Source organism: Urocitellus parryii, assembly GCF_045843805.1.
Source record: "Urocitellus parryii isolate mUroPar1 chromosome 13 unlocalized genomic scaffold, mUroPar1.hap1 SUPER_13_unloc_14, whole genome shotgun sequence".
Taxonomy (NCBI): Eukaryota; Metazoa; Chordata; class Mammalia; order Rodentia; family Sciuridae; genus Urocitellus; species Urocitellus parryii.
This window is the reverse complement of record NW_027551766.1, coordinates 1118759-1133564: the sequence shown is the minus strand read 5'-3', so window position 1 is coordinate 1133564 and position 14806 is coordinate 1118759.

The following is a 14806-nucleotide window of genomic DNA, read 5'->3' as shown; positions in this document are numbered from 1 at the left end:
GACATAATTGTTGAACTTTGTTTGGCTTGTTCAAGAAAGTCTTTATCTATCCATTTCTAAAGAACATTTTTATTTGGCACTGTACTCTTGTTTGAGATTCTTTTTTCCCTTCAGTTCTTTGAATTCATCATATTACTCTCTCCTGGCCTGTAAGGTCTGTGCTGAGAAGTCTTACTGATAATCGTTGTGTGTTATTTGCTTCTTTTCTCTTTGAGAAACTTCCCTTTGTGCTTGTTTTTTTTTAAAATTTTTAATTTTTTTTACAGTTTTCTAATAATGTCTTGGTGTCCTATTTGAATTAAATGTGATTGACAACTTTGACCCTCCTGTACCTAGATATTTTATCCATATTTGGAAAATACTCTCATGCTATTTCTTTAAATAACCACTCTGCCTTTTCTTTCTCTTCTGCTTCACAAACTCCTCTAATTTAAATATTCACTTTTAATACTTTCCAATAACTTCCACAAACTTTCCTCTATTGTATTCATCTCTCTCTCTCTCTCTCTCTCTCTCTCTCTCTCTCTCTCTCTCTCTCTCTCGGAATTGCTGTGGATTGAAACTAGGCCTCGTGCATGGCAAGTACTCTATTAAATGAGCTATATCCCCATCCCTAAATAACCTTTTAGTTCACAAATTATTTTTCTTTATCAATTCTGGTATTGATTTTTCTACTATATTTTCATTGAATTCATTGTATTTTTCATATCTAAGCTTTTTTATTTTTAAAAATTTGAATCTTTCTGTTAAAATCCTATTTTAATCATTTATCATTTCTGTCATTTCATTTAATTGTTATTGTTTTCCAGTAATTTTTGAAGTTCACTAAATTTCTTTAAAATGATTGTTTTTAATTCTTTGTTAGGTTGCATATCTCTATTCCTTTTGAGTCAACTACTTTGAGACTTTTGTGTTTTGGGGTGGGAAAGTACTTTAATTTTTCATGTTTCTTATTTCATTAATAGAATGTCTGTGTATTTGAAGGAGAAGGTTATTTCAGTCTTTGCAGACTGACTTTGCCTGAAAAAGACCTGTAGCATGTGCAGAGATTCTGGCAGGCTGTCGGTTGTCAGGGGAGTTGGTGGGAGATGCCTTGTTGCTGGAGTTCTTAAATAGGCTTCCCTCATCATTTGGTTAGCAAAGGGTAGGCCTAGACTGTAGGTCCTGGGGGTGGACTTATTGCCTGGATCTCCATAGAAGGATCTGGAGCCTGGGTCTATGAGAATTGGCTTGGAGGCTAGGTCCATAGAAATTGGTCTAGAATTTCATGTTAGAGTCTGAAGTCTGGATCCATAGAAGTTGACTTCGAACTGAGTTTTCCCAGGTCCTATACCACTGAGATAAGACTTGAGCCAGAATTTGGGAGTGTTCCAGGAGCCTGGATCTATAGGGATGTTGTATGAGCCTCAGTCTATGTAGTTCAGCCTGACATTGAGGACTACTAAGATAAGTCTAGACCTGGGTACACTGAAGCATAACTTGACCCTGGTGCCATGGAACCATCTAAGATACTGGAACTGGATACACTTGGATGCTGTATCTACTAGGACTAACATACAGGATAGAGAAGAAAAATTATATATGATTTTTTTTCAAGGAAAAAATGTTTGTTTGAGAAATGACTATATGGTAGGCATATACTCCTCTGATCCTAACAATCCTGTTATAGAAGTTGGACCATACACCTCTATTTAAACAGAATGCACAAGGAAGTTGCTTTGTTTATCAGAAAATTCACAGAACAAATATTTTTTTTCCTTCTGCTTAAAGTCTAAATCTCTCATGAACACTTGCTTGTGGCATTTCATGATTTTGGCATATTACTGTGCTCTGAAAGCATGATAATATATGACTGTGTGATAGAGTTTATCCACTGCATTTTGTTGCTCTAATAAAAATGGGTGCACAGAATTCAGTAAATTTTAAGCTATTTCAGTGTGCTAACCTACCATTTGCTGAAAGTGTTTTGTAGTACCTCTCCTCTTTGTTTTTGAACTGCCCTCTCCTGGCTCATAAATTTCTTAGTAATAAGTGTTTAGAAAACCAAATGGTTGAGACTCTGAGAGCTGCTATCATTTCTACTTTCCATTAGAAGATAATTTCAAATTTTAGTATATGAAATGTGGTGTTGACATATAGTAATTAATTCAGATGCACATAGATACAAGATTGATGAAATGATATATCAGTCTGAGAATAATTTAGTAATTTATATGGACTTTCAATGCTTGTGAAAGAAATTCTTTTACCATTCATTGCATTATTAGTCATATTTTCTGAATCACTGATGTGAAAATCTGATGTCATTAGAAATAATCTGAGCTCTTCCATGTTTGTATCTTGCAATGGCCCCTAACTTACAGAAGATCATAGATGATTCCAAAGCAATAAAAACATTGACATTTAATTTAGTAAGTGGAAAGCTATAGCAAAAGGGTAATATTTTGCCATATTATTGACATCAACAAGTAAGAATATAGTTTATTAACCCCCTCTGTAATTTTAATGTTGTTCTGCGATTGATGTTTGCTTTCATGATTACTTCTCTGCAGTATTTGGGAATATTTTCTGATCATGAGTGAACATTTTCTATATCATGAATATCCTCATTCTTTCACCACCACATCTTTGACTAAAGAGTGGCCATTTAGGTCTGGGGCTGTAGCTCAGTGGCAGAGCGCTTGCCTAGCAAGTGTGAGGCACTGGGTTTGATCCTTAGCACCATGTACAAATAAAATAAAGGCATCCTTTCCATATACAACTACAAAAAGATTTTTAAAAAGAGTGGCCATTTAGGAATCTTTAAGCCTGTATTTTCCATTTTTCTTTCAGCTTGTGTGGCAACTTAATCATATAGATAGAATTAAAATCTGTTCAAAGCAACACTAATACTAAAGTTTTCCCTAGGTGAAAGCCAAGTGGCTCTAACTTTAAAAAATAGAGGCTGATTGTTATGCAAATGGTTCATGGAAATGATTGAAGAACAGCTCACCAAAGACTGGAGAATAAATATATCATACTTTACACTCACCTTTCAAATCATAGTACAGGTTTCTGTAGAGAGCAGAGATTCTAAGAGATTTTACATACTAATAGATTTTAATTTGAAAGTCTGTATGACCAAAGAGCTATAGAATCCTGGGGGAATTGTGAAGATAAGTTATGATGGTCATGGCTGGAAATGGAGAGAACATCAGATATTCAAAAATAACTCCTGAAAGTTTTAGCAAACAGTACATTAGGACTGAATAAGTGGCTCATTTTAAAATTATAAATTAATCTTATCATCAAGAACCAGTCAGAATGCCACAAACAATTTAGTATTTGGATCACCAGCACTGTACTGTGCAAAACATGTATTGATGAGCTGCCTTTTATGTCTCTTGTGAAAATTAAATGGAAAATGTGTGTGGCCAAAAATACTAAATTATCAGTTATAGTGAATGTGAGCTTAGTGCTAATTAACATTATGTGTCTTGCTTCTCAACTAATTTCAGATAACTAGACTGCATAATAAAAGAAAAGCACAAAGATTTTCACAGAAAGAGTATATCTGAACACATTTTTTTCCCTTTGGATAATAAAAGAACATTTTATTCAGACAGAGTGCTAGATTAACAAGTTGCAAAATCCATCTTCTGGTTTGGAACTATATTCTCACTTCTACTGTGTTTCTAATTTACCTGGTGTAAACTTACACATCTATAACCATCATAATTTATTATTATATTATTTTGTATTTGTAGTATTAGAATCATTATTTCGTATAATTGAATAGTGTCAAATTACCTTTACAAATATATACATTTTATTTCTTGTCTTTGCTCTAGCCATGCTCTTGATAGGAGGTAGATTTCCCTAATCCTATCCAACCCTCAATAGACCATCTAGAAACTGATTAACTCCTATTTATCATTAGCTCCTAATTGCTCCTAGTCTTACCATTTTTTTTTCAATTCTCAAAGCCCCTAAGTGAATAATATCTACATAGCAAATTCTCAATGAACCCAATTATGAATGTTAGTGTGTCTTAAACTCATCCTAATAAAAGTATTTTATCAAAGACAGATTTTCAGAAATCTTTGAAATTTTACTCCATTTATATAATTATTTCAGATTCCGTATTTATTTTTATCAGATCTTGAAAATTTTTACTGAAATACAAAGGCAGACTCTATCAAGAGGATTACAGAAAACTGCATACAGGATGCCTGCCAAAGAGTTTCACTTTTCTGGTAGGCAATTAATAAACTAATGAACCCAAATGTAAAGTGAATTTTTCTAATTAATTTAACAAAAGTGCTCAGAAGTAGAGGGTTGAATTGATGGAGAATCAGTTTAACAGTGCACTCCCGCCAGTGGACATTTGGTAAACAGAGAAACAATTTTAAGTCCATTATTTGGTTTTGTATTCCCATACTACTCAGTTCTATCCAGTATAGGGTATTTCAATGTATGTAATATACATTCACATAAGATATGGACGAGCAAATAAATTTATTTAGAATCAAAGCTTGTTCATGAGTGATTCAGTGACCAAATAAGATACTAGTACAGTCATGGCAAGTAAGCTTCAATTTGAAAAAAAGCATGAGAATGTGGGTCAGAGTTACCTGCAGTGTTTTTCATGGAGTTTTCTCCTACAGAGAATCCTATGGGAGCAAATGAACTAAGCGGGGCCCAGCCTGATTCAATGCTGCTGACTCTTTCAGCTAAAAGCAGTATTCTGTATACTATTATGTTTCAAGTGTAGAGAGAGTTTTGCTCCACTTACACCATAGAAGCACTTAAGCCACAGTTTTTTGTTGAAATAGGCATTTTATAAAATTTTTTGGATTAACAAACTTATTTTCTTATAAAATATAATCTCAAAATGAATTTCCAAAGAATTATAAAGCACTTTAATCATATTTATGCTACATATTTAAGAAAGTTTTGCTAATTATTTTTAAATATGGGAAGATAATTATAATTTTAAATGTATATTATTATTTATTTTTAATGTTTAGAAACATTAAGAAAAATGTTTCTCTGCCTTTGCTTTACTTTCACTGTAACTCAGATTAATTATGTAAGAAAAGTTTGATTCATTTAAATATATATTTAAGTGTTACCCACTCTATTAATGTTTAATGTGTATGAATTATTTTTATGAATGAGCCATTTAAATGGGCCATGATAGGATTATGCTAATATTTACATAAATTTATCTAATATTAACTGAACATTATGTAAGGATTAAAAAACTACTAAGAAAGTTAATATAATTGAAGGTAGTTTTTTTGTGTGAATTTTCTAATCTCATTGAGATACATTTGGGAGTTTTTACTCTGTGCTTTAGGAGAAATATTATTGATGACTTTAAAAAAAATACCCTGTCCTCTTTAATAGAAAGAACACCAACTATGAATGCCAACTAGAAGTTAGAAGATGAAAAATCTATCCTTATCCTGGTGAGTATGTTAACTGGACAGGGCTGCTCCATGGGTTAAATGGTGAGGAAAAATTAGCAAACATAATAAAAAGTGTAATCAGGGAGTTCTAATATGCCTTTAGTGAAACTGCTGATGACAATGATTCTTAGAGAAGAGGTCACTCCCACAGAAAAACAAACTAAATTACACTGGACCCTACATAAAATCAAGCCACATTCCCTTCTTTCCTCAATTGGGAAACCTGAGATTAAGCAAAAACTATATCCTTGTCTGATGTGGGGAAGAAAAAGTACTATAATACCAGATATTATTTCATTCTGTAATAAGTAGCAGTTATGTTACATCTAGGTAGCTTATAACTAGAAAACTAGTTAGATGGCAGGAATATATAGGTTTTAAGTAAGGAATAAAACTTTTAAGGTAGCAGTATGTTTACCCCATTAGGTAATAGTCTGCGTTTGGATTTGGCCTAGCCTTTATACAGGATGAGTTTGTTAGTTTGTTTTAGGTCACCTTTAAATCTTGCTAATATAGAGGAAATATAATGAGCTATTCAGAAATGAATAATTCTGTGACATAGTGGGGCAGATTACCCTGTAGCACTTAGCTGACTTGGCAGCTCCCCAACCTATGGTCTGATTTAAAACTTTGCTTAGTTGAGAAGAAATGTGAAGCCAAAGTGAGGAAAGACAGTGGCAGAGACAGAAGCCCTGGGCAGAGAGGCACTGGCGTCAGAGTGAACTAGCTCAGTAGGGTTTTTGCTTTTTTCTTCCATGGGTGGTGTTGAATGGAGACAAGAATGTGGGCTTAAATATGAATTGTAGGTGGCTTTTCTATAGGTGACTTTAGGTTTGTTTTTATAAAGTTGTTCATAATCCTAACTTGGTGATAGAACATACTGGTGAAAATAGAATCATCTTACTATCAAAATGCTTTTGCCCATAAAATGCACATTTCACACCCCCCAAAAAACACAAATAAAAATAAGAGAATACAGTCCAAAATAAAACCAATTAATATACATACTGGTTTTTAAAAATTATCGTCCTTTTGTCTTTTCCATCTTTGATACAGCAACAACTTGTATGTCACAATTTATTTCATGATTGAAAAGAAAATAAAAGGGCTGACTTATGACCAGAGCTAAGTCTTAGCTGAATGTGTTATAGACTGAATAATGCCTTGGTTTCCTTGGTCGGTAAGGTAGTGTATTTTATTGAATTTTAAATGTCTGGCTTGTACATTTCACTAATGTGGATTTGATGATATTACTTTGTTCCTCATACAAATATTCAGAAGTCTTTCCCCATCTGGAAACTTATACATATGTTAGACTCTAAGATAAAATTGGATTGTTTTTATTTTCTATCAAGGAAAATTATAAAATATATTAAAATCCATGTATGCAAATGTATATATTCTGAGTTTGACTAGGCAATATTTTTGATGATTGATTAATCCAGTGAACTTGTGTACATAACTAAAAAAAGAAATTATGTATTTAAGCCACATAAAATTAAAGTCTAATATAAAGAAAATCATAAAAACCCTATTATATAGGGTTATTTTCATCTGTATTGGAAGATACAGTTTTTCTTCTACAATAGTAAGAAAACTGAAGGTATTATTTTATTTATATATAATTTAAAACACATATTATGAAAATTATATTGTTAAAAAGTGGATAATTAAGTTATATTTGGAATATATAAGTTAGCATACCCATAAATTCATATACAGATCTTATCTAGAGCTTAAACAAATTCTATGCATTTACAAAATTTTTTCTTATGATACTAGATCATGATGCATTATCTAACTAATAGAAACTAATTAAATTGAGTTCTTAAAAAAATATCTCTGAGGCTTAAATCATGTAAGCCACCTCATTACTCTAAATGATGGTCAGAAGCTATGAAGTGTTATTTCATATGCATGTATACTGAAAATACATTTTTATTTGCTGCTATTTCTTGTATCATTTCATTTATTTAAGTTCTAGAGAGATTATTACATTTCACATATCTATTTCCATAAATATTTTTCTGAAATAGAGTTAGGTAGCAGTATAATCAATCTCCTAACAAAATGTACTAGCCCACTAGTTACAAATTGATTGTGACCAGCTAGGAAAACTTACAACAAAATTTGTCTTTTTATAGGCTTGAAATGAACTGCAACTTACTCTAGACAGGTGATATTTTCCAATATTGAACATTTAGTGTTTTCCATTGAGAAACACTTACAATGAAAATATGTTTGAAACAAGAAAATTAGGTCCACTAATTATACTCATTTTACTTGGGAATTAAAATCACCAAAAAAGACCCTAGGAGATTTAAGACTAATTTATTAATCCTAATATATTCCTCAAAATTTGTTAGCAGTGTAGGAAAAAGAAATGAGACAGAATAGTTTAATAAGTAACCAATCTATTGTTTTCATTGACTCAATATGATTTGAGTATCTATTAGATAAAATTGGATCTATCCATGTAGCGACTTAAATAACAAATTTGCTGTTTTATGATCTTATATAATAGCTCATGTGTGAAACAAAATAGAAAAATCCCTTTACCAATATAATTCTAACCTTGAATTCTCAAGATATTCAATTGCTTGTTGGCTATTTATTTTTCTTGCAAATTAAGTATATTAAATATATGAAGTATAAATTATAATCGAGAAATGGGCTGCTACTTTAAATAGAATGCTAAATAGAATTAAAACACATTGGAATTTTATTTTTAGGTGCAAAATGCTGCACACTAATTTTGCTGTCCAAATAAATAGGATATACACATATATTTAAAATGGCACAAAATTAACATACAAAATCCTGGTACTCAGAGATATGAAAACTTAAAAACCACAGTAAACTTTCACTTTCTTGTTGAAGTTGAAAACATTCTTAAAATATGATTATAATCAATGAGTGAAACACTTTCTGTGTTATGGCTAGAAAAAGTGCATGGTGCCGCATGTTTTTGAGCAAGTGTGATAAGATATATCAGTATTTTCAACAAAGCCACATGTATGACTGAAAAATTTTTATTTTGAATAATATAGTCTAAATTTAGTCTGAGGGGATAAAAATTTTTACAAAAATATAAAAAATATTGATTAATATTGGAAAAATGCATTCAATAAGCTAAATATAATTGTTTTAATGCTGATTATGGAAACCATACTGTACACACAAGTCTAGTATATTAAGTTCCTATAATTAAGATATAAGTTAAAATGAAATTACAAAGGAGAAATATATCAATTTATCAATATATTTTATTTTATAGAAATGACCTTGAATAAATATACATTAGAAAATGGCCTAAATTTCATTATTACTTAATTAATGAAGGACTTAAAGAGAATACAAACCCACTTTGAGTGTGAGAGATTTTAAGGAAAAGGGGATCTTTTGCTCTTAAAAATTTCCCTGAGTATTTGACTCAGGAACAAGCCATAATTTCATTAAACAAAATGAAATGTGAAATACTTTTTGTTAATATCCTAGGAAAATTTTGTTAGAGACAGACAGTATTCTATTAAAATGTAACAGGATTATCTGCATGTTGATATTGTAGCTATGCAAAGGCAAGCCTTGTAGTATATAACAATTATGGTGATAGACTAATATTTTTACTAATATACAAAATAATATTTTGAACTTAGGTGGTCCATTAACCCTGTATTTAATGGAACATATAATACAGCAAAATTATACCTCTGACATACTACCTACTATGAAATTTTTATGAAGACACTAATAGTGTCAAAAATGTCAAATTTGAAAAATATGATGTATAATATCCCTCAAAAATATTTAATGTATTTTTTAAAGAATCATGTTATTTATTTTCTGTCTATTTTATATTATAAATAATTATTAATTATATTCCAACAAATTTATTTATTAGTCTAAAAACAACTTCATAAGCAAATATTTATTGATATTTTATCATGTTCCTTTAAAAATTTCTACCATTCAGAAATGGAAGGAAGACTTTATTCCAAACATTCTGTACAATATTGAGTAACTGCATATTTAGCAGTTTATACAAAAATGGTCAAGAGCCCCAATATTTAAACACATCAGCCTCAAAGACTTTATAGAACTGTATTATCCATATGAACTTCTTCTGAAAATCCCCTACATATTCAGAATGTTTTCTTCTTATTATTCATCAAAATTATCCATTTTCTGCAAAATTGAATGTCATGGTAGTTAATTAAATATGGAAACTCCTCATTTATATGTATTTTTTCTCTATTTTTATATCTGCCCATTTGAAGACATAGGAACTTATTTTAAGAATGACCTTGTCTTGGAAAGGTCCTCTCTAATTGACCCATTCAGAAGTTCTTGGTAAGATATCTAGCATGGTCAACTTTTGGCTTATGTCAGATTCCTATGGGATGCTGGCCTGGTGTCTGAATTGGTAGAATTGGGCCTGAAACCTGCAACACTAAATTAAAACTGTTGGCTGAATCTGTGGGGGGTGGGAATGAATGTGTATTTTCAGGACTGGCCTGTAAATTTGGTTTATGGGGATTGACCTGGTGCTAGTGTAGTCCTTGGGCCTTAATTTGAAGGGGCATGACATGGGAATGGACCTGTAGCCTAAGTCCATAGGTATGGACCTAGGATTAGGATCCACAAGGACTGGCCTGGAATGTGAGTATTCAGAGGTGCTCCTGAGACCCAAGTATGAGGAGGTTTAACTGGTTGGTCCCTGGGGACTGACATGGATCCTGGGTCAACCTGGTGTTAGGTCTGGTGTGGAGTTTGAGACCATAGAATCAAATCTGTATATGAAGATGTGAAGTGTATCCTGATACATAGAGCTACAGGATCCTATTCTGGAGTCTAGGACTGTGGGGATTAGCTGGTGTGGGTACATTAGTGCTCACCTGCAGGCTAAGTGTATGGGATAAATGGATACTGGCCTGCAGGTCAATGAAAATTAGGTCAGTGAAGACTCAGGCTACTGAGTCTTGCCAGGACTTTGGTTCCATGGACATGTTACTGGAGTCTATGTCTGCAGGGGCTAGTCAAGGGATAGGATCTACTAGTAAGGGCCTGGATTCTGGATCTGCTTGAGCAGACATGTGCATAGGTCTGCTGGAAGTTGAGACCAAGGGGGCAGTCTTAGAGAATAGGTTCAAGGGACCAATGTGGCACTGTGTAGGCTTAAAGTTTGTGTCCATGGGTGATGTCATGTTATCTGAGGTAAGGGTCACTAATTTGGACCCTAGAGGAGGTTTGAAAGCAGTATTATATACACCTAGCTGACTCTGGGCTAGTCTGTAATATGAATCTGGGCTTCAGTGGCTGGCCTGGGGCTTGGGTAAGCCTGGAGTCTGGAGACATGGAAGCCAGCCCAATGTATGGATCACTAGAGCTGTCTTGACCTTGGGACAAACCCATAGCCTAATTCAATGGAGTTGACCTGGTACTGGATCAGTCTGGCATTTGGGACAGCTGGTAATCTGCGGATACTGGAGTCCATTCAGCACTGAATATCCCATACACCAAGTATACTAGGCAGATGTGGAACTATGGCCATGGGATCAAATGTGGCACCAAGTCAAGGCTGAAGGCTCATTATTCCAAAGCAGCCTGAAATTTAGGTCCATGCAAGTCTTCCTGGACCTGCATTTTACTGGGAAGGATTGGTATTTGTCTCTGAAATGAAACCCGGGCCTCATTTCCTTCTCCTTCCATCACCTGGAGGGTGGGTATGTGTGTTTGTATTTCCCAGCGACACTTTTAACAATAAGATACATTTCCAGCCATTTTGTTTATTCAGTTTATTTTGAGGCAAGGTCTTGCTGAGCGGCTCAGGTTGGCCTCAAACTTGTGATTATCCTGCCTCAGTCTTCCAAGTCACTGGAAATACAGATTCACTCCCCTGTGCCCATCCCTGCAGTGTATTTCTATCAGTGATGTGCTGCTTATAGTTAGAGAGGTATAATGATGTAAAATAAATCTATCCTTCCTATATTCAAAACCTCTTTCTTTACATTCTTGTATCACTTAACAGCAGGAATATATTCTAATAAATACATTGTTATATGATTTTATCACTATACATACATTATAATGTGTACTTACATAAACCTAGTTAGCATAGATCATTCACTTGATGTGGTCTTTGGATATAATTAACAGACATGATAAACATGAAATGTATGAAGTTGTTACAGACATAACATGGCATACTACTTTATGATAAACTTGTTTTTACAGGCACAAGGAGTATATTCTAATAATAAAAAGTACAATATAATACCTACATATACTAGTAGCATAGTCATTTGTTTTTAGTATTAAGTATTATGTACTATAGACAATCATGTGTGGTATACATTTATATGATTTATATGTGAGGTTTGTTTGCACAAGCTTCACACAAACGTGAGAAACACATTGAGTTATAATGTTTTCAAAGCTATTGCTAAGCAACAGAAATTTTTTCAACTCCATTATTATCTATGGGAACACTGTTGTGTATGTAGCCTGTCATTGACCAAAACATTGTCATCATGCAGCACATGATAGTATTTCTGTGCTGTACCCAGGTGCTGTCATCTCTTACCTGGTCTCCTTACTTTTTGTACAGATATTTTTGTACAGGGATAGTTGTTCAAGTGGATGTTTCTGTGCATTAAGTGGGAAATCCTATTTCCACTGTCTTGTTGAGTTTACAGAGAATGTCAGATATGTACCATTTTATTTTTATTTTAAAAATGAGGATCCTAAAACTCAAGAGAGGTTGAGTGGCTTCGGCCAAATCATAAACACTCAAATTGAAATCCATGAAATTGAAATCCATAGTCTGTTTTCCTATCTTAAATTTGGGAAACACCAAAATAAACTGGGTCAGGGTACAGAGCGTATGTAGACTACTGAATATGTAGAATAATATAGAGTATTTAACATATAGAACATAAATTTAGAATTAATACTATTAAAAACACCTCAAGTTAACTGCAAAGAAGAGGTGCTGAAGAAAGATTGCTTTGTCTTTATGTATCTTGTTAATGGTTTAGTTGCATAGTATTTTAAGTATGTATTACTACTCTTTAGGGCATTACTGATATAGATGACATTGTCCTATGTATCATTTAGCATGGATAGTTGACAGAGAGGCTCTATTGTGCAACTGACAAGAGTACTTCCCCTAAAGTCAAATGCCAGGTTAGGAATCCTCACTAACTGACTACCTTGAACATACTCCTTTATTTATTTATTTAAGAAAAAAAATTTAGTTGTAGATGGACACAATGCATTTATTTTATTTATTTACTATTTTATGTGGTGCTGAAGATTTAACCCAGTGCCTCACACATGCTGGGAAAGTGCTCTACCACTGAGCTACAGCCTCAGCCCCCTTGATTTATTTTGTTTAGTTTCCACCTCACTAGGTAGTTGTGAGAATTGAATGAATTAATACATGTGAAGTCTGTCATTGATAGCTAGCATGTTTTCAGTGCTTAATAAAAGTTATCCATCATTGATATTATGGATGTTGTTTCCATGGATCTTGGCTTTATGCAAAATAAACAGCTTCTTAAGGGATTTGGTTCAGATTAAACACTCTAACCCTATGGATTAGCAGACACCACTAATTAAACATGGCAATTCCTCCTTAAATGTCCTAGAGTAGGCCTTGGGATCCACACATCTAAATGAATCAACTAATACCTAAGAAGAAGTTGTGTTTGGTATGTAGTAATAAACTTATTTTGCTAGTGGAGGTAACAGTTTTCGGTTTGTTTTTTGTGTACTTTAAGTGAATAACTTCATGAACTAAGAATAAAAAAATATATATCATTCTCTCTAGAATAATGCCAGTGCAGTATATTTGTTGACATTGTGAAAGTCCTTTTCTGTGTGTTTTATTTTATTTTTAAAAAATATTTATTTATTTTAGTTTTAGGTGGACACAGTATCTTTATTTTATTTTTATGTGGTGTTGAGAATTGAACCCAGTGCCTCATGCATGCTAGGCAAGCGAGCTACCACTTGAGCCACATCCCCAGCCCCTTCCATGTGTTTTAAATGATACAATTCACACACACATATACACTCTTACAAAAATGAAATATGGACTAATGATCTAAGATTTTTTTTTTATTTATTGTTGGTCGTTCAAAACATTACATAGTTCTTAATACATCATATTTCACAGTTTGATTCAGGTGGGTTATGAACTCCCAATTTTACCCCGTATACAGATTGCTGTATCACATCCGTTACCCTTCCATTGATTGACATATTGCCTTTCTCGTGTCTGATGTATTCTGCTGTCTGTCCTATTCTCTACTATCCCCCCTCCCCTCCCCTCCCCTCCCCTTTTCTCTCTCTACCCCTTCTACTGTAAATCATTTCTTCCCTTTGTATTATCTTGTCTTACCCCTCCTTTCCTCTTATATGTCTTTTTGTATAACCCTGAGGATCACCTTCCATTTCCATGTGATTTCCTTTCTCACTCCCTTTCCCACCCACCTCTCATCCCTGTTTAATGTACATCTTCTTCTCAAGCTCTTTGTCCCTACCCTGTCCTTGTTTACTCCCCTTATATCAAAGGAGTCATTTGGTATTTGTTTTTTAAAGATTGACTGGCTTCACTTAGCATAATCTGCTCTAATGCCATCCATTTCCCTCCAAATTCTATGATTTTGTCATTTTTTTACTGCAGAATAATACTCCATTGTGTATAAATGCCACATTTTTTTATCCACTCATCTATTGAAGGGCATCTAGGCTGATTCCACAATCTTGCTATGGTGAATTGTGCTGCTATGAACATCGATGTAGCAGTGTCCCTGTAGCATGCTCTTTTTAGGTCTTTTGGGAATAGACCGAGAAGGGGAATAGCTGGGTCAAATGGTGGTTCCATTCCCAGCTTTCCAAGAAATCTCCATACTGCTTTCCAAATTGGCTGCACAAATTTGCAGTCCCACCAGCAATGAACAAGAGTGCCCTTTTCCCCGCATCCTCTCCAGCACTTATTGTTGTCTGACTTCCTAATGGCTGCCAATCTTACTGGAGTGAGATGGTATCTTAGGGTAGTTTTGATTTGCATTTCTCTGACTGCTAGTGATGGTGAGCATTGTTTCATGTACTTATTGATTGATTGTATGTCCTCCTCTGAGAAGTGTCTGTTCAGGTCCTTGGCCCATTTATTGATTGGGTTATTTGTTATCTTATTGTCTAATTTTTTGAGTTCTTTGTATATTCTGGTTATTAGGGCTCTATCTGAAGTGTGTGGAGTAAAGATTTGTTCCCAGGATGTAGGCTCCCTGTTTATCTCTCTTATTGTTTCTTTTGCTGAGAAAAAACTTTTTAGTTTGAGTAAGTCC